Below are 12,980 nucleotides of genomic sequence, written 5' to 3' on the forward strand. Positions count from 1 at the left end.
CAGAGTGGACAGTGAGAGAGAGAGACAGAGAGAAAGGTCTTCCTTTGCCGTTGGTTCACCCTCCAATGGCCGCTGCGGCTGGCGCATCGTGCTGATCCGAAGGCAGGAGCCAGGTACTTCTCCTGGTCTCCCATGTGGGTGCAGGGCCCAAGCACTTGGGCCATCCTCCACTGCACTCCCTGGCCACAGCAGAGAGCTGGCCTGGAAGAGGGGCAACCGGGACAGAATCCGGCACCCCGATCGGGACTAGAACCCCGTGTGCCGGCGCCACAAGGTGGAGGATTAGCCTAGTGAGCCGAGGCACCGGCCTGAAATACCTTCCTTTTAAGAAATGGAAAAAAAGTGCTAGTGAATAATTTCAGAAAATGGCTATGGGGGTTTCTCTTCAGAAAATATTTGGTGATTGAAAAGCATCTACGCTTCAGTAATAAGGATCATCATACTGAGAACATCCTCACTCCAATTGTCTGGGTCATTGTCCCAAACTGAGCAATTCCAAGATTGGCCAGCAGGGGGCGAACAACGCCCCAGTTTAGCGTGGAATCGATTACTCACAGGTAGCTGAAGAAGTTTCCAATCAATCTTTTCCAATGCCTGCAGTTACAGAGCTGGCAATGTTTCTTAAGCGGCAACTGTTTTTGTCCTTGTATTTTAGTGTCCATGGAGGAACATTCATAACAAACTTGGTAATTCTCCATGGACAAACTTACCTTGTATCCTATCAGCACATCCTTCTCTTCCCCAACACACCCTAACCCCATCATGTAATAATAATAATAATAATAATAGCAATAAAACAGCATAGGAGCTGGGCGTTTGGCACAGCAGGTAAGATGCTATTGGGATGCTCATAGCCCCTACCAGAGAGTCTGTGCTAGTGTCTTGGGCTCACTCTGCATTTCAGCTTCCTCCTGAGGCCCTCCCACTCACCTGGGGGACTTGGACTGAGTTCCTGGTCCTGGATTCTACCTGGCTCCAGCCCTGGCTATCACCAGCATTTAGGGAGTGAAACAGCACACGGAAGATCAGTCTATCTATATCTGTATGCATATCTATATCTATGTCTATGTCTATATCTGTATTTATCTGTATATATATATATATATATGTATATGTCTATCTCTATCTGCCTTTCAAACAGATTAAATAAATAATTTTTAAAAATAAAATCCACCATTTAGCCATCTTCAAGTGTATAGTTTGATAGCATTAAGTACATTGACACTGTCGTGCAACGGATCTCCAGAGTGTTTCCATGTTCTAGAAATGAAATCTTATACCCATCAAACAGCAACTCATTTCCCTTGATCCCTGACCCTGGAACCCATCATCTATTTTTTGTTCCTGTAAATTTGACTATTTTTTATACCTCATACAAGTGGAATCGCACAATACGTGTCTTTTTGAGACTGGCTTGTATCACATAGCCCAGTGTCCTCAAGACCCACCCAGGTTGCAGCAAGGGACAGTACTGCCTTCCCTTTTCAGCAGAATAACATCCCACATTGTGTTCATCCACTCATCCATGGATGGACACTTGTTCCCGCCTCTCAGCTGCAGTGAACGGTGCTGCTACGAACAGGAGTGTGCATCCATATGTCCTTTTAAATAAAGAATCAATGCCCAGACATAAAGGAAGTGTGGATCAACCCAGCTCGGTCTCATCTCCTGCAGAGTGCTTCACAAACAATTGTATTGAAAGAAGAAAAATCAAGGGCCTGCGCAGTGGCATAGTGGGTAAAGCTGCCACTTGCAGTGCCAGCATCCCATATGGGTGCTGGTTCTAGTCCCAGCTACTCCACTTCCGATCCCACTCTCTGCTATGGCCTGGGAAAGCAGTACAAGATGGCCCAAGTCCTTGGGCCCCTGTACTTGTGTGGGAGACCTGGAAGAAGCTCCTGGCTCCTGGCTTTGGATAGGCGCAGCTCAGGCCATTGCAGCCAACTGGGGAGTGAACCAGCGGATGGAAGACCTCTCTCTCTCTCTCTCTCTCTCTCTCTCTCTCTCTCTCTGCCTCTCCTTCTCTCTGTATGTAACTCTGACTTTCAAATAGATAAATAAATCTTTAAAATAAAGAATGAAATTAAAAAAAGAAAGAAGAAAAATCAGACGTGTTATTTACTGAAAAGTTACACCTATTCTCAACAGTGTTTCTCAGAGTTTAGGTCATTAACCTCAGAATTTACTCAGTGTGTAGTTAAAAGGGAGATTGATTGAATCAGAATGGTTCATTGTGACAAATATATCATGCTGGGGAAGCTGGGTGTGGTTTATTAAGTGTGATAAATATATCATAATAAGTTAAGATGTTAGCAATAGGGGAAGATGAGAGTAGGTATGTGGGAATTCTTTGTACTACTCCACACAGTGCCAGCCCACAGTTTTTATTTTGTAAATTTAAAATTTATTTATTAATAAATTAGATAATCTTTTAAAAATAAAGATTTTATTTACTTATTTATTTGAAAGTCAGAGTTACAGAGCGAGAGGGAGAGACAAATCTTCCAGCCACTGATTCCCTCCCAAGATCGCTACAACAGCCTGGGCTGGGACAGGCGAAAACCATGAATGAGGAGATAGGAGCCTCATCTGGGTCTCCCACAGTGGGACAGGGGCCAGATATTTGGGCCATCTTACGATGCTTTTCCCAGGTCTTAGCAGAGTGCTGTAGAGAACTGGGGCAGTCAAGACATGAACCAGCACCCATGTGGGATGCCAGCATTACAGGCAGAAGCCTTATCTGAGGGCATGAGATGGCTCTTATATGAGACTTTGGTGCTGGCTGTGAGCCTGGGTCGCTCTTCCACAGTCTCTCATGATTCAATAATTTAACTTTAACTCCTAACACCTATATATGACCGTGGGAGCATTTTCAGAACCCAAAACAAAAGCTGCAAGGCCAGGTTCCACTGGACAAAGCAAGCTATAAGGCTAACCCACATTCAAGGGGTACAAAAACAGACTTGACTTGATGAAGGGAATTGCAAGGTTACATTGCAAAGGGAAATGCAGGAACAGAAAAACAAAACAATTTAACACAGTGGTGAAGTGGGAAACATAATGGAAACTATTCTGGAAGCAAAACTCATCAAAAAAGGAAAAAGAAAACAGGGTTGACAGAGAGGTGACATCTCCGAGGTACACAATACATTGGAGAAATAAACCAAAGTCCAAGAAGTTCCAACACAGGATAAAGAGAATCTTTTCATGAGAACCTCATAATCTCAGAAGAAGGAAAGAGACAATCTCATCCATCTTTTCTCCCACATCTGCCCTACCTTTGGATTTCAGAAAAGTGAATGAAATACAAAATGCTGGCACCATAGTTTAAAGTAAGAACCAGAGAACTCAGAACCACTGCAAGATGGTCACCTGTTCACTTCAGGTGCAACAGAATGTCATCTCTCAATCTGATTAAAAAAAAAAAAAACAGGAAGAAGGAAGCAAGAAAGGGAGGAAACAAAGAAGGGGAGAAGAAGGGAGGAAGGAAAAAGTGAAGGAGGAAAGGTTCATGCCAGTTACCCCATCTAGAAGAAACATGGATTAAAAATGAAGAAACATCAAAAGAAATCTTCATATTATAGAACAGGCTTTTAGGAAGATGAATCCAATAAATAAAAAGAAGCTCAAAGAAGTTTTGATAAAACAGAAGAAGAGTAGGCTCCAAGAAATAATATGGTCACTCCTTCGTATCCTCAGGGAATGGATTCCAGGCTAACCCATGAATAACCAAAATCCATGGTTGCTCAAGTCCCTTACATAACATGACACAGTAGTTGTATATAACCTATGCAAAAAAAGGTTACAATTTCTCCACTATGCTTTAAATAATCTCTAGATTACTTATAATATTTAATACCATGTAAATGTTATGTAAGGAGTTCTTATACTACATTGTTTAGGGATTAATGACACGGAAATAAAGTCTTAACTTGTTCAGTACAGGTGCCAAGTTTTTTTCCCCCTAAATATTTTTTATCTGCTGTTGGTAGAAACCATGGATACAGAACTCATGGATACAGAGGGTCACCTGTATAGAAGTAAGAAATGGCAAGAACAATGAAGAAAATAAGCTTTCCTGAAAACCAGACTCGGAGCATATAAGAAAATTTGAAATAATCAGTGATTAAGGGAGGCGCCTTTCTCCGAAGGGAGGAAGGAACCTACACTGTGATACGGCCTTGACTAAACAAGTTCAGAGTTGGTGAACTCAAGGGGCTTCCATAGCCTAGACAGCTCATGGCAAGAGCCTCGGGTGATTGCTGATGCCATAAATAAGAGTGCCAATTGTTAAATCTACAACGGGAGTCACTGGGTACAGGCTCCCCACGTAGGATCTCTGTCCTTAATGTGGTTTACTATGAAACTTAAAAACAACACTACTAGTCAAACAATACCCTATACCTTGTGCGGTTGAGTGAGTGCAGCCTGTTGAAATCCTTGCTTAATATATACTAAGTTGATTTTCTGTATATGAAGGTAATTGAAAATGAAACTCGATGAAGGGCGGGATGGAAGAGGGAGTGGGAGAGGGGAGGGCCGCGGGAGGGAGGGAGGTGGTGGTGGGGGAAGCCACGACAATACAAAAGTTGCACTTTGTAAATTCACATTTGTTAAATTAAAAAAAGAAAAAAAAAGAGATTAATGAAATAATAAAGACGTTAATAAAGTAGATAGGATGTTAACAGTTGTAGGCTACAGATGATTGTTTCTTTTCTTCTCATACTTTATAATATTTCTTAAATTTCCAAAATTTAGAATAGAAACTGTCAAATAAGAAATCATTGCTACTTTTTAAAGGGGTAGTTGTGGTAGGTGAGGAGGTAGTCAGAAACAACTTATTAGAGTTTCAAAAGAAAAAGAGATTAGTGGGGAAATAAAGTGAAGAAACATAAACCCAGCATTCATTTGTTAGACCCATAGTGAAAGAGAGCTGGAGGGGACAGAGGTTAACAAGATAAGTACATGGGCAGTGCATACACAAGCAGAGAGAGGAAGCAGTGCAAGGGTAGACATCGCAGACGCACGTGAGAGAGAAGGGTTCATACTTCAGGGAACAAAGCCCTATAGGAAAGGAAGAGTCAGAACTCATGGAAAAATAGTTGTTCTGTAAGGGACTAGAAAGTGGGCAGCTGCAATCACTCAACACTTGAAAGTGGAAATGAGGATGATTTAAACACACACACATAGACACAGTCTTGTGTAGTACAGCAAGAAGCCAGAATGGACCTTCTGGCATTCCAACCACTATGGCAAATTGCAGTATTCTGAGGGAATATCACTTAGGTGCTCACTGAACTGCACCTAATCAATACCCTTAGGTCCTGGGTCTTTTCTGTTATATTGACACTTATTATCACATATATAAATATGGGTAAAGACACTTCAAATACTTAATTATATTTGAAAGTATTTAGTTATTTATTCACTTGAGAGAAGCAGAGAGAGAGAGCTCTCATCTATCACTTCACATTCCCAAATGCCTGTAATGGCCACAGTGGAGCTGGGGACAAAGGTGGGAAGGAGGACCTCCACCCAGGTCTCTCTTAAGAGTGGCAGGGACCCAGGCGGCTGAGCCACCACCGCTACCTCCTAGGATCTCATCAGCAGCGAGAAGCCTAAGCCAGGAATCAAAGCCAAGTACTCTGATGTAATACATGGGCATTTTAATGTCTAGGCTAAGAGCAATTTATAGCCTTTGGGGACACAATTATCAAACTGTCTTCAGATACATCATGATACTTTGTGCTATTACCCCAAAGTATGACTATTCTAATTCCACATTCACAAAACCAGTTAAATATTTTTAATTTCCCATATGGTAAGCATTTATATTTGTTTCCTATCAAGTCTTATTCCAGACCTTGCCTATTTTTAAACTGAGAGTTAACCTTTCTTAACTTTAAGTATTCTTACTTAAGTATTTTATTGGCAATAATTCATGCTACTAATGCTTATTAATCTATTTCAAAAGCTGATTAGGAATACAATTGATACAGTAGAACTTGGTGAATGAACTTGAACACTTTCAATGGGCTTTTTAAAAAAAGATTTATTTATTTATTTGAAAGGCAGAGCTACAGAGAGGTAAAGGAAGAGAGATAGTAGAGAGAGAGAGAAAGAGAGAGAGAGAGTCTTCTATCCGCTGGTTCACTCCCCAGATGGCCGCAATGGCTGGAGCTGGGCCAATCTGAAGCCAGGAGCCAGGAGCTTCTTCTGGGTTTCCTATGTGGGTACAGGGGCCCAAGGACTTGGGCCATCTTCTACTGCTCTCCCAGGCCACAGCAGAAAGCTGGATTGGAAGCAGAGCAGCTGGGACTCAAACTGGCACCCATATGGGATGCCGGCACTGCAGGTGGCAGCTTTACCCACTACCCCACAGCACTGGCCCCTTCAATGGGCTTTTGAAAGAGGAAATTTTTGAACTTTACATTTAAAAATTATTAAAAAGGCAAATTTCATGTGATATACATTTTTCACAACCAAGAAAATGGATAGAGACAAAATATGATACATACAATTAAAAAGTCAATAAACAATAATACAAAATAAATTCCCCTCAAATATTCAGATGTGTGCGTGTGTGTCTTTTTTATGATAAAAGCACAAAAAGAGGTCCTCTCCTTGGTGGATCTGCTGGAATCTATGTTTTTCGTTTGATCTTTTGATTTTTGTTCCTAAAACAAGATGCCAAGTGATGCTCCCTCATCCAGGTCACTTTTGTAGACCACATAACATGTCTTAATATACTGCATGAGGATAGAAAGTCAGCCTTGGATTCTTTGTTTTCTATGGTTATCTTTGAATAGAAGAAAAACAAACTGTAAATAATGCTTATTTAATAAAGAGAATTTTGTATGAAAAAAAATAAGAGGTCATTTATGGACTGCTTAAATATTCTAGCTTTACTGAGATCCAGGTTCAAATTCTGGCTTCATCATTACTAGCCAGGATTGAGATCAGTATTTTTACAAAATGGAATTGTTGAGAAAAAATATTAAATCATTCAGCAAAAATGCCTGAAAGAAAACAAGCATGTAGTAAGTGATAGCTATTATTATAATTATCATCACATTTGACCTATTTGGAGATGTCATTGCTATAACATTATTGACTCACTGGATATATGAAGAAATAAATTTCCTATTTAGCAATCGTCTTTAAGGTGCCTGATGAATGGAATGGTTTATTTACTTCTATCACTTTTCAGTTCACCATAATCTTAGCCAATTATAATTTTACACTGCCCTGAATTTCAAAGCTAAGAGGAAGTAGTGGGCAAATGTCTCCTCTCCTTGGTAAAAGGCTTGCAAGTTGCCTGGAATCTCTTTGTTCCAGATGCCCCATTGGTTGCCACCCATCTACTTATTTCATTTCTTCCACAACGATGTGCTTTTCCGCACAGCTGGCATTGCCTGGAATTGATGGATGTGAGAACCAAGTGACACTTGCATGCCTCCTCACCTTTGCTGGTACATGATAGGACATCAATTTGTTGCTGCAGAAATATTGTGAGCTTTGTACCCAGTGTGAGAGATGTCAAAACTGGAAAATTCATTCTTTGTTCTGTAGCTCACAAGGCAGCAGATTTCCACAAGATGGAGTCACTGAGAAAATTAGGAATGGTTCTTGAAATGCATTCTTGATCTATTATTATTTTTTTAAATTCTGCCTTGTTCAGTGGGAAGATAAACATCTTTTTGAAAATATCTCATTGTAAGTATCATCTGGCACTTAAAAATGAGACAGGTAAAGAATAATTCATTTCTTTTTTATAAAAAATATTTATTTTATTTGAAAGGCACAGAGAGAGAGATCAGGCGAGCTCTATCTTTTATCTACTAGTTCATTCCCTAGAAGGCCACAACAGCTGGAGTTTGGATAAGCCTAAGCCAGGAAGCTGCAACTTCATCTGGGTCCCCTTTATAGATGGCAGGGGCACAGGTACTTGACCATCTTTTTCTGCATTCCCAGGTGCATTAGCAGGGAGCTGGATCAGAAGCAAAGCAGCTTGAACTGGCACTCCAATATAGGATGCTGGCACCCCAAGCAGTGGCTTGACCTGCTGTGCCACAATGCTGGCCCCAGAATATTAATTTCCATATATGACTGTCCTCCAGCTGAATTTCTGTAACCTGTGATGCCTCAGCTTTCTTAGATGTTTTGGTGGGATTGTTCCACTGGTCTTCAGTCATCTGGGCATTGTTCATTGAGCAACTACAATGTGCTAGGCACTATGCTAGAAACAGTAGATACAAAGATGACTCTGCATTCTTTTTTTTCTTTTTTCTTTTCTTTTTTCTTTTTCTTTCTTTTTTTTTTTTTTTTTTTTTTTTTTTTTTTTTTTTTGACAGGCAGAGTGGACAGTGAGAGAGAGAGACAGAGAGAAAGGTCTTCCTTTGCCGTTGGTTCACCCTCCAATGGTCGCCGCGGCTGGCGCATGGCGGCCAGTGCACCGCGCTGATCCGATGGCAGGAGCCAGGTGCTTCTCCTGGTCTCCCATGGGGTGCAGGGCCCAAGTACTTGGGCCATCCTCCACTGCACTCCCTGGCCACAGCAGAGAGCTGGCCTGGAAGAGGGACAACCAGGACAGAATCCAGCGCCCCGACCAGGACTAGAACCCAGTGTGCCGGCGCCGCAAGGCGGAGGATTAGCCTAGTGAGCCGCGGCGCCGGCCGACTCTGCTTTCAATAATGATGTCTTTGGAGACATGCAACAAATACATGCAAAAGAGTCTCTTAGAGAAAGAAATATACACTAAATGCCAAATGAGAGTTACAGCTACTGGAAAAACAAAACCATGGTGTTGAGTTGTAGCCCTTGTGAAATATATTTTTGACCAGTAAATCTCATCACATATATAAATTTTTGAGAATAATCTCAAAGGATACAGTCTTAGCAAATTGATCAGAGAACCACAGGCTGGAAAATGTTTCCATAGTGCCACTTCTTTGAACTTTCTAATTTATGAGGTTTGTGGTAATGGTGTTTTCTTTAGGATAAGATTCTGCCAAGCCCCTGGAAGCCCCAGCTGGATGCCAAGAATCCTCTTGTACCTACAACCACACCACCTTGACACTTTATGGCTGCAAGGACTGCCTTTAGCAAGCCACGTATTTGGATTTAGTGTCTGGGGTCTGGATACCATCTCGTGCTCGTTCAGATACCATCTAACAACAGTGGAAAACAGCAAATTACATTGTACATCTGCAGTTGTGGTGCAGCTGCATAACTAGGACTGGTCTAGGTCACGTGCTGCCTATTATCTCCAACATCTAGCATGGTCTAATCACATGACCAATGCCTCAGAGGTACAGATAAGAGGACTGGTTCCTTAAGGACACACAAGGCCTAGAGCTGAACCTTGACATAGGGTAAAAATGTTGATAAATGAGCATCCAAGGGGGACAGGCAATCCATCTGTCCTGGCCCCCAATTTACGGCTAACACCCTACCAAGAGTAGGCATCACTTTGATCTCCTGTCAATCCTAATCTGGTCAAGTCCAATCTAGCTGGCATGCTGTAAAGTGTGTTAAGAGTAGAACAATGGTGACATCCTAACAATAGGTAGACAAACAAATGTCACACAGAGTTACCACCTTGTTTCAGTTTGCTCCTTAGTACAAGTGAGTGCCTCTTCAAAACAGATAGTAAAATCGTGACAAAGAACAGAACTGTTTACAATAAGGACTCTAAATTGTAGGTGTCCTCTGAGATTTTAAAAATTGGAAAAATTTGAGCAACAAGATCTACTCTTTAGACTGAAAAAAATCTGTCTCATTTAGAACTTTTTCAAGTTTTTAATCTTACAAACTTTCAGATATGAAATTCAGATTCCTTTACATCTATCACACCCAGCACAATTTCATCTAAGTATGCATAGCTTTTTTTTTTTTTTTTTTTTTTTGACAGGCAGAGTGGACAGTGAGAGAGAAAGACAGAGAGAAAGGTCTTCCTTTGCTGTTGGTTCACCCTCCAATGGCTGCTGCAGCCGGTGCACCGCGCTGATCCAATGGCAGGAGCCAGGTACTTATTCTGGTCTCCCATGGGGTGCAGGGCCCAAGTACTTGGGCCATCCTCCACTGCACTCCCTGGCCACAGCAGAGAGCTGGCCTGGAAGAGGGGCAACCGGGACAGATTCCGGCGCCCCGACTGGGACTAGAACCTGGTGTGCCGGCGCCACAAGGCAGAGGATTAGCCTAGTGAGCCGCGGCGCCGGCCTGCATAGCTTTTTAAAGACTTAATTACTTATTTGAAAAGCAGAATGCCACAGAGAGGACAGAGAGAGATCATCCACCTGCTAGCTCATTCCTCAAATACCTGTAATAGCCAATGCTAGACCAGGCTGCAATCAGGAGCTAAGAACTCCTTCTGGGTGTCCCACATGGGTGGAAGGATGCTAAGTACTTGGGTCATCATCTGCTACCTCCCAAGTGCATTAGCAGGAGGCTGGATCAGAAGTGCAAAGTCATTGGCACTCAAATCAGGCACTCGATCGGGAATGTGACCATTGCAAGCAACAGCTTAACCCACTGTACCATAACTCCTGCTTCCATAATTTTTTTATAGTGAAAAATATATGAACATAGAGCAAAATTATCAAGGGTGTAAAAAGTTATGAACTTTTGTCATTTAGTGAAATTAGACAAGGATTTTAAAGAAAAATATTATTCTTATTAAAATCTTAAATCTCTCCCAAATTAATTTTAAAAATTTAATTTTAAATTAGTTTTTAACGGATTAAGTATGTTTTTTAGAAACAATTCTAAAAACATGATAGTCTTTTCTTCCTCCTCTCTCCCTTCCATCCTTCTTCATTCTCCCTTTCTTTCAAGAGCAATAGTAAAATCAAATTTGAAAAACAGGATTCAGGGGACTTTGAACACAGCTGTTGAGACACTGCTTGAAACACCCACATGCCCTATCAGTGCCCAGATGCAAGTCCTTGCTCTGCTCTCCATTCAAGCCTCCCGCTAACGTGCAACCTGGAAGGCACCAGGTGGCAGCTCAAGTAGCTGAGTTCCGGCCACCAATTAGGAGACCAGGATGGAGTTCCAGGCTCCTGGCTTCAGACTGGCCTGCCCTGACTGTTGCAGGCATTTGGGTAGTGAAATAATGGATGGGAGATCTGTCTGTCTATCTAACTCTGTCTCTCTGCCTTTCAAATTAAATGAAAATAAATATTTTACAACCAGCCTGCAGGTGGAATGAAAGGATTACCTCACATTGTTTCTTTTTGGCATTCTAACAGTGGATCTTTTCCATGGCCTCTTCCAGTTCTAATACACTGAGATGTATTTTATGCTTCTACGGTTTCTGCCATGTTTATGATTTCTAGTAAACATCTTCCTTTCTTCTCCAATCATTGTAATGAAAAGAGTAAATGCAAATGTCTGACACTGAACGATTCTATGAAGTTACAAGTTGGAAACCTTCTGTTTTCAGAGAGTTCTAACCTGGAAGCATTCTTAAATGTTACTAGAACATCATAAAATAAGGATATAGGACACAGATCAGAAAGGTTTACTCTGTGAACCGGAAATGAACTTTGGATCTTTTTTTCTCCTTCTAACAATACAGCTGTGGCTAATGGTCAACAACCGTTGGACTCAGTACCATCGCCCATTGCCTTGTCCCCACCCTCCCCACACAGCCACACAGGAAAGCAGCCAGGATTCTCTATATATGTTTTATTTGTAAATCCACATTGCTCAGCTTAGAGACACCTATATTCTGTAGAGGAATTTCTTTTGCTCTCTTACGGTATTTAGATTGGCCAAAAACCAGGGGAAAATGTCCTGAGACCGCAGCCAGGGTAAAGTTTACCAGATGCTGATGAGCACATTCACCTATGTGATAAGCCCTCAGCAGGAAGTGTAGCCAACATATTCAGTTTCTAAGTTCAACTGCCAATTCCTCCGACAGATAAGGGCACTTTCATAGTATAGGGCAGGAAGGATATTATGGCTAAAAATAAAAACGTCAAGGGGGGAGGGGTTGTTGTGTGTCTGGAAACAATCTGGCCCAGAACAAGAGGTGGTCTCTGCTCCATACCTATCTTATTTCTTCATACAGAACCTAGCCACTGCCATTGCCCTCACAGTCCTGTTTATTTATTTACATTCACATGAAAAGCAGACAGAGAGACAGCTTCCATTCGTGGGTTCTATTACAGTGGAATTGGGCCATTAAATACACCATTTTATATAAAAGACTTGAACATCATTGGATTCCTGGTATTCATGGAGCTGTGAAACGTTACCTGCAGATATCAAGGAAACACTGAATGGTTGTGTCAATTTACATTCAATTTGGATATCAGTCACATGTTTTAAAATCATGAAGTGGCAAAAGGAGAGATCTCTCTCAAGACAGGAAGAGGAAAAAAGGAATACTGAAATGAAAAAAAGTCAAGTAGAAGCAGATTTTTATGCTCTTTCCTGAAAGAGTCCGTGTAACGAATGTCAATCTGACATTTCCTTTTAACAACAGGTTATTACAACAAAGCAAGAAAGTGAAGTGGTTGTGCATTATAAGGTGGTCAGAGTGACATTTGGTGAAAATGTTGGAAGTAGTTATAATGGGAAAATGCAAACAAAAAAAACCTAAAAACAATGCATCTCAGGAATATTAGAATGTCTCTTCTTTACCTTATTCAACTGGAGATCTCCAAATTCATCCTCCAAGTCTTAGCCCAAAAGCTGACAATTGGGTATGGATACCCTCTGTGTCTCCCCTCTCACGGCCTCACTCTAGCAAGTACCACTCTTCAGGGATTATTTACATTTCTGCTGCCTCTTTTCCCTCGCTGATACTGTAGGGATTGTAACTTGTTCTTCTCTGTAAGGAATGGGCATCTACTCATTTAATTAAGCTCTGCTAATATGCTTTGAGTCAACAAAGTTTTGTACTGCTATATAAAAATCAGTGAGATACTTCTATAAAGATGGAATAGATATCCTTCTGTTACATGAAGACA

Source organism: Oryctolagus cuniculus, chromosome 5, assembly GCF_964237555.1.
Source record: "Oryctolagus cuniculus chromosome 5, mOryCun1.1, whole genome shotgun sequence".
Classification (NCBI taxonomy): Eukaryota; Metazoa; Chordata; class Mammalia; order Lagomorpha; family Leporidae; genus Oryctolagus; species Oryctolagus cuniculus.